This window comes from Etheostoma spectabile, chromosome 13 (genome assembly GCF_008692095.1).
Source record: "Etheostoma spectabile isolate EspeVRDwgs_2016 chromosome 13, UIUC_Espe_1.0, whole genome shotgun sequence".
Lineage (NCBI taxonomy): Eukaryota > Metazoa > Chordata > Actinopteri > Perciformes > Percidae > Etheostoma > Etheostoma spectabile.
Window position 1 is genome coordinate 23578851 of NC_045745.1, and position 6811 is coordinate 23585661.

Sequence of the window (6811 nt, forward strand, 5' to 3'; positions counted from 1 at the left end):
ACACACACACACACACACACACACACACACACACACAGCCTACATGTATCTCAAAAACTGTCCCTCTCCTGACAATTTCTCCACCTCCTGGGAGCAGGTATTGGACTCGGATTGAGGATTTAAGAAAACTAGCTCATCCTGATCCGTAACCCCACAGAAACATGCATGCTTTCAGAGACTACTTCCCCAGAGCACCTCAGAGCAAAGCGGATGCAGGCTAAAGATGAGGATAGGGGGGTGGAGCAGATGATGTGCCCGATTAAAGAGAACACAGAGAGAAAAGTATGATATTTAAACCCACTTTGAAGCCTCAAACTGGTAAATAAATGATGTGCTCAAGATAACTCAAGAAATGGCTATGGCTCACACCTGCGGCTTAATGCTTAAATATTCATTTCCTGTCATAGTCACAAACACTTTATACGTGTATAGCTTATCGGAGTGAGTGTGTGTTAAAGATGCATTTTGAATTGGAAAGATTTGTGCACTGAGATATGTTGCTCACAAACTGCTGTCTTCGAGTGCAAGTGGAAGAGAAGAAGAAGAGAAGAGAAATAATTCAGGATTTATTTTCTCCTAATGATCTACTCAAACATCCTCAAAACCCCATCATCAGCGGACAGCACAGTGGAGAAGAAGTGAAAGCCATTCGTGCTTTTCATCCGCGCTCTCACTATTCTTTCATCCCTACAATGCTCATAATGGTCCTGAGATTAGTGCTGGATGTGTTAACTAAACTTCTCATTTGGCAAAAAGGGAGGGTGATAAGACTCCTGTTTGAGAGAATTACTGCAGGATAAAATGAAAAGAGAGAATTTTCAATGCGGATGTTTAGAAGATGAAAGGGGAGCTAATTCAAAGAAGAATTTCAACAACATTTTAGTATAAACTAAAGTAATAAGTAGCCTAAGTCATTGTACCCGATTACACACATTCAGAAACATAGGCTACACACTTTCCACTGCAGATGTTCCCCATCGATCCTGCCGAGTACTACATAAATGCAATGACTTTGATGATTGCAGATAATACATTTAAATTCAATTTAGTTCACTGTTCTGGGATTGATAGTCTATTGCTGTATTTTCCACTGCCTGGTGCTCATGTTTTTGGAACCAGCAATTTTTTTCTATTCGTTTACCCCCTCAGTGTAGGCGGGATGCTCAGCTGATCGGCAGAACAGTGCCACCTGAAACGGACATTAGATCATCTTCGACGGGACACACGCTGGATCCTTTCATCAGCAGTTTTGCAGGCTGACATTTTTAAATATCACTATTAATGATAGCTTTTCTATTTCAAAATCGTGGGTTCATGCAGTCCTGTGACGCCTTAGTGACAATAAGTGGTCTGCGGTGTTGTTCCTTCTACGGCTCAACTCGCTTGGAACAAATAGGTGCTGGTTACTATTCACAACTTTTGCTAATGGAAAACAAAAAAAGAGTGAGTCAAGGAAGAGTTGAGCCGAGCAGTATCCAGTAGAGCAGCATATGATAGGCTACCTGAAATAGCCTAGTGGAATCAACTATTTGACTTTGCTCACACAAAGTGTGCAAGTATACACACTTTCTCTACACTTCTCCACACTCCACTCTTCATCACTGTCAGCTGATTAATCATTGCATCTGACTGCTCATTAGACCATCTCTTTTAAAACTGCTTGACCTTGTATCGACTTTTATCCCCTCTCATCTCTTCATTTTGCATGTCTTTCTCTGATTTGCCTCTCGTCTCAATCTCTTCATTTCCCAGGCAGCATATGTTTCAGACAGTCTTTCAGGGGCTTTTCTCTTCTGTCAGCCTGAGTACAGATATTTCAGCACCTTGATTTCAGAGTAATTACATAGGGATAAATGATGACTCTCCCTGAAAGCATTTCTCCCCTTGCTCTGTCAACCCATGGAATCGGACCTAGGACACAGCAATCACTCACTACTACTCTGCAGGAGGGAGTTTGAATCTCCTAAAGGTTTATATACATAAACATACTTTATATATATATATACAGTACATATTCTTTTTCTTCTTCTTGATTTTTAGAGTAATTACATAAGTATAAATCTCTCTGAATGCATTCCCCCATCTTTCTGTCAAGCTGGCAGTAACAGCACCTGGGGCACAGCAATCACTTGCTAGTCCTCTGCAGGAGAGAGTTACAATCTTTCAAAAGTTTACATATTACATTTTTTTTCTTGGCGTTTGACTTTTTGAATCTCCATTTACACAGGGGCTTTAGCTAAGCGTGTGTGCTATTTTTCAGCACCATACTATGTCACATTCATGCAGTTTTATAGATTCCCACCTGGGAGTTGCCAAGGGCAACTGCATTCAGCTGTTTGCCACTGAACAGTCACCTGAACAACTGGGGATTGCTCATAGGTACTTCAATAATAGCTGTAGAGGGACATGTAATTTACACATGACCCAGATTGTTTCACCTGCTCCTCTGTTTCAATCCTGAGTCTTGTACTCAAATACTTTTCATAATTCCCAAGATAAAAGGATGTCATAACTGAGACATTCTTAATCAAATCTGGTTTGTGTGCCCGTGTGCAACCAAATAATATCCATTGAAGAGCTTTCACACTATCACTTTGATTTGAGATTACCTTTTTGGAATTCCTGTCACCTTTACAGAGTGCCTGTTGTTCTTGAAGTCTAAGGGCTATGTGAAGTACATCAGTGAAGAGCATCAAAAGCCAGCCTGATCTTATGTTTGAAATCCAGCAGGTTAACAATAACAACTTGAGATTCTGAACAGGTGTGGGGCATCTGTGGGTGATGCATTTGGCCCATGGTAGGAAAAAGAGTCCTGTGAGGGAATTTACAATGAATTCAGAAAACAAATAACAGGCACTTTGTAACATCTCTTCTCAGGGACACATCCAAGCTCACTAGGGGTAGAAGCCCACTGGTGTCCCAGCAGAAGGCCTCACACCAGGGCCTTAATTGAATCACTGCCCAGCAAGGGGAGAGGCCAAGCAGGCAACAAAGCTACCCTCCAACCTTCCATCCTCCTGCCATCAATGCTCCCTGTAGGTTGACCCAGGAGAGGCCATCCCTCACCCTCCACCCTCCAACTGGGTTGTTTGAAGATGAGAGGAACGGGTGTGAGGGGAGGGACGGCCAAGAGGAGGAGAGGTTGATGAAACCCTGGTTGTTCTCTTTGATCTGCTAATCACTGTGTTTAAAGCTGACCTCGCTTCCTGTCTCTCTTTCTGTTTTGGCTCATTAAAATTTGTACCCTGATAAAGGATCCAGATGGGAGTTCACCATGAATCACAATTCCTACCTCAGTAATCCAGTCAAACACGTATGTCTCATTTTCTTCCCCAAAGATTAAAAAAAAAAAATAGCCAGGTGAGAACTGCATATGAGTCATTGCAACTTGAATTGGAAATGATCAATAATCCACACCAACCCAAATTTGCCATTTCATTAATACAATCAAGAGTCCTGAGTCCTTGCTGCTGCTACCGGGGGATACCTTACAGGAGAAAGGTTGAGGATGTTGACAATGAGATCAGGGATATTAAATAGGCCCTGCACTCACAGCAACAAAATTAGTCTTGGGTAATCTCATCCTACGTGGCTCTAAAGGCAAACTGTATTGGGAATGCACTGGGGTTGGACCATCCAATTAATATTCATGGAGATCAGGGACATTTCTCTATCTCTGTCCACACCAAAATGCCATAACAATAGGTGGAGAGCCCAAATATTTTCTTTCAGCGTGCAGACAAAGTGTGCCTTGCGGCCAACATGCAAGGAGTGGGACACCCACTGCCCTTTTAATTAGCTCAGTTGTCTCAGCTGGTTGAACCTCTGTGCTGTCCCATCCTGCTCTCCATGGTCACTTAAACAAGGTTTCACTATAGATGAACTGGAAAATGAGTCGACAAACATATTGATTGTCAGATCACAGTTTTATATTTGTAAAGTCAGATTAATGAAAAAACATACAAAAGGTGTGTGGTCTGGATTGAAGGCCAACATCAAATTAAAAACATGTGTTCAGATCGAACTGGTTTATTGTGGACATGATCTTACTGTAGATGCATTCTAATGCAAGGTGTGGACTTTAGTCCATGTCTACTAGATTTTGAAGATACTGAAGATACTACGTCTGCACAAGTCCACAGAGACTGCAGGAAGGAGAGTGGAAAGAGGGCATGATGAGGCAGAGTGGAGAAGGAGAGTACAGTAACAGGGGATCAATCAATCAATTGCTCCCGTTGGTTTATATTGACTCTGCAATCCCACTGGGCTACCACGGTCAATGTGCTTTCAGGCGTTTTGCGTGGGTCGATGAAGGAGCGTGCTAGGCTTAACTCTCACCTTTATAGGGATACATGCGTGTTTGTTTATTGTAATAGATGATTTTATGCTGAGTCTATTGACAGCTGTGCTTGGCAGTCTGTCATATAGACGGTGATGAAAAACTATCTAAATCGTGCAGTATAAATATCTGTGTAACCTATTAGTCTGCACTAATGTCAATGGCCTTATATTTGACCAATGATTGCGAACCATTTTTCAAATGAGTCAACAATGCTCCAGCCAGTGGGCAGTGCATTGTTTTGTCTCGATTTGGTCACAAACATTCTCATTTTACAACAGTACACTAACATATATTTCCTAAAAGCGTTTAAGGCACACACAAAAAAAATAGGCAATGCAGTGACAGAATCTTGATTCATATTTGATCAGTGCTGCCTAGTTTAACAGTTTGACAGCAGCTCACAGAAAAGAAAAGCAGTCCAATGCAAATCTTGGACATGAAAACAAATAGGCAAATAGATGTCAGGTCCTGTTGATCTTTCCCTCCTTTCTGACAGTCCAGGTTTTGGGATATGTGAACTTAATGTATGTTCTTTTAGTTGTTAAAAGAATATTGAATTTAAACTCGAGTAAAACTTAATTTAAGTTCAAACTGATCAAGTGTTACGTCTGGGTTAGTTTGTCGCATCACAGGCACTGGTACTTAATAATTACTGAACCCTTTCCAGGAAACTCAATTTACAGATGTCACCATTAGGTACCGTAACTCACAGTGACTGATCTTTTAAAAGCAATTTAACTGAATAGAAGTCAGGAATGCTGTGAGATAACTACTGTCCTTGTCTGTCTGATCGGCAGAACAGGTGTTAATGCAACTTAACAGACAAGGTCCTTTCATTGGGAATCAGCTGGCTCTGCACTGTTGCTTTGAGTGATGTAACGTGCCATTTAACGTGTCAATTACTGACTTTAAAAAAAAAAATGCATTTGCCCAAGCTATGAACAGATACTCTGAAAAGACTGAAGGGAGTTTGAGTATAAGAAAGTACCTCAGAGAGAGGTATGTGTCTTAAGATGGAGAGTTATTTTTTATTTTTTTATGAGTACAATAACCTTACAATAGGACAATCAAGACAATGACGGTGATAAAACATATTAGGACATTAAGACAAGTACAGTACAATGATTTTATGTCTCAAACTATGTTTGAGTTTGGCTAGTGTCAGATATTGAGTTCTTCTAATGAAGACCGGGTAGGGTTCAAGGTGAGCATCTTGGTCGACCATCTTCCTGCTTTGGAAAAGATTTTCTTCTGTTTGATGATTACAGACAAAACCCTTCTGAGCAGCTCATTCTTCCCTGAACATGACATTTGTTCTAATTCTTCCATCTCCTTACATAAATGATAAAAAGACACTTGGAACACTGGCTAATTGTGTCACAGGGGTGTGTAATAAAAGGATACATGTGTAACCAGTTAATTTCTATGCTTGAGTATGTTTGCAATGGATGTACATGTGGAAATCCACAGTATTTGTTAGAAATAGATATTTTTTTTAAACCCAGCTGGTCATCAATCATCTAAATGACGTGTTGCCATGAGCAGGTTCTGACAGGCTGCGAGTGATGGATGATTGACAACCGATGATTACCTGAGCTGAGGGGTGTTTTTATTCCCAAGTGTAAAGCTCTCTGGAGCTTTTATCTTGTTGGTTCAGATTGCAAGATGACATGAGATGGACTGAGAGGGAAAATAAATGTACACTAAATAAATCAAAATCAGCTGTCAAAAAATTATCACGTGTCTATCATTGCTATCATTGACTAGATACAATTTGCAAAAAAACAACATTTGTGGCTTTTTTTAGATCACATTTCTAACTGTTAACTCTTAATGAGCATGGAGGTCTATATGTAGAAGTAAGAAATCCTTTCTGAAACATTGCATGACTGCATAGTCCGTCCTTCTGAAGAGCCAAATCCATCTTAAAGTGATAGTAGCAGGGTGAAAGCAACTCATAAGGTGTTTCTTTCTGTTTAAATGATTGAAGTTCTGCCCACATGAGTTAGTCACTGACTGACATTGCACATTGTTCACCGTATAATTTTACTTTAGTCTAAAGTTAATGGAAAACATTTTCAGAGTTATTTCAATAATGCACCTAAAACATGAATGAATTTTATTGTGAATGCCAAACTATCAAAACTGGAACATATTTAAACATAGAAAAACACTGAAAATGTTGGTACATGCATATTTTTGCTTTACGCTATTTTTGTAATAGCTTTTTTTTTTCAGATGTTCATGAAATCCTCAATACAGCTTTGGCATTTACTGTTGCATTGTAGGTAGATTTATAGAAAAATGTTTATTTAAAATGTTAAGAGCTTACATTTTAAAAACAACTCTTATTTTTAAATATGACCTCAATTCAAAACATGACTTTTATGTCTTTGAGTTACTGCAAACATCGCCAGTCCTTTTAGAACTCAGATAATCATTTTCTTTTACGATTGTTTTTTTTTTTTT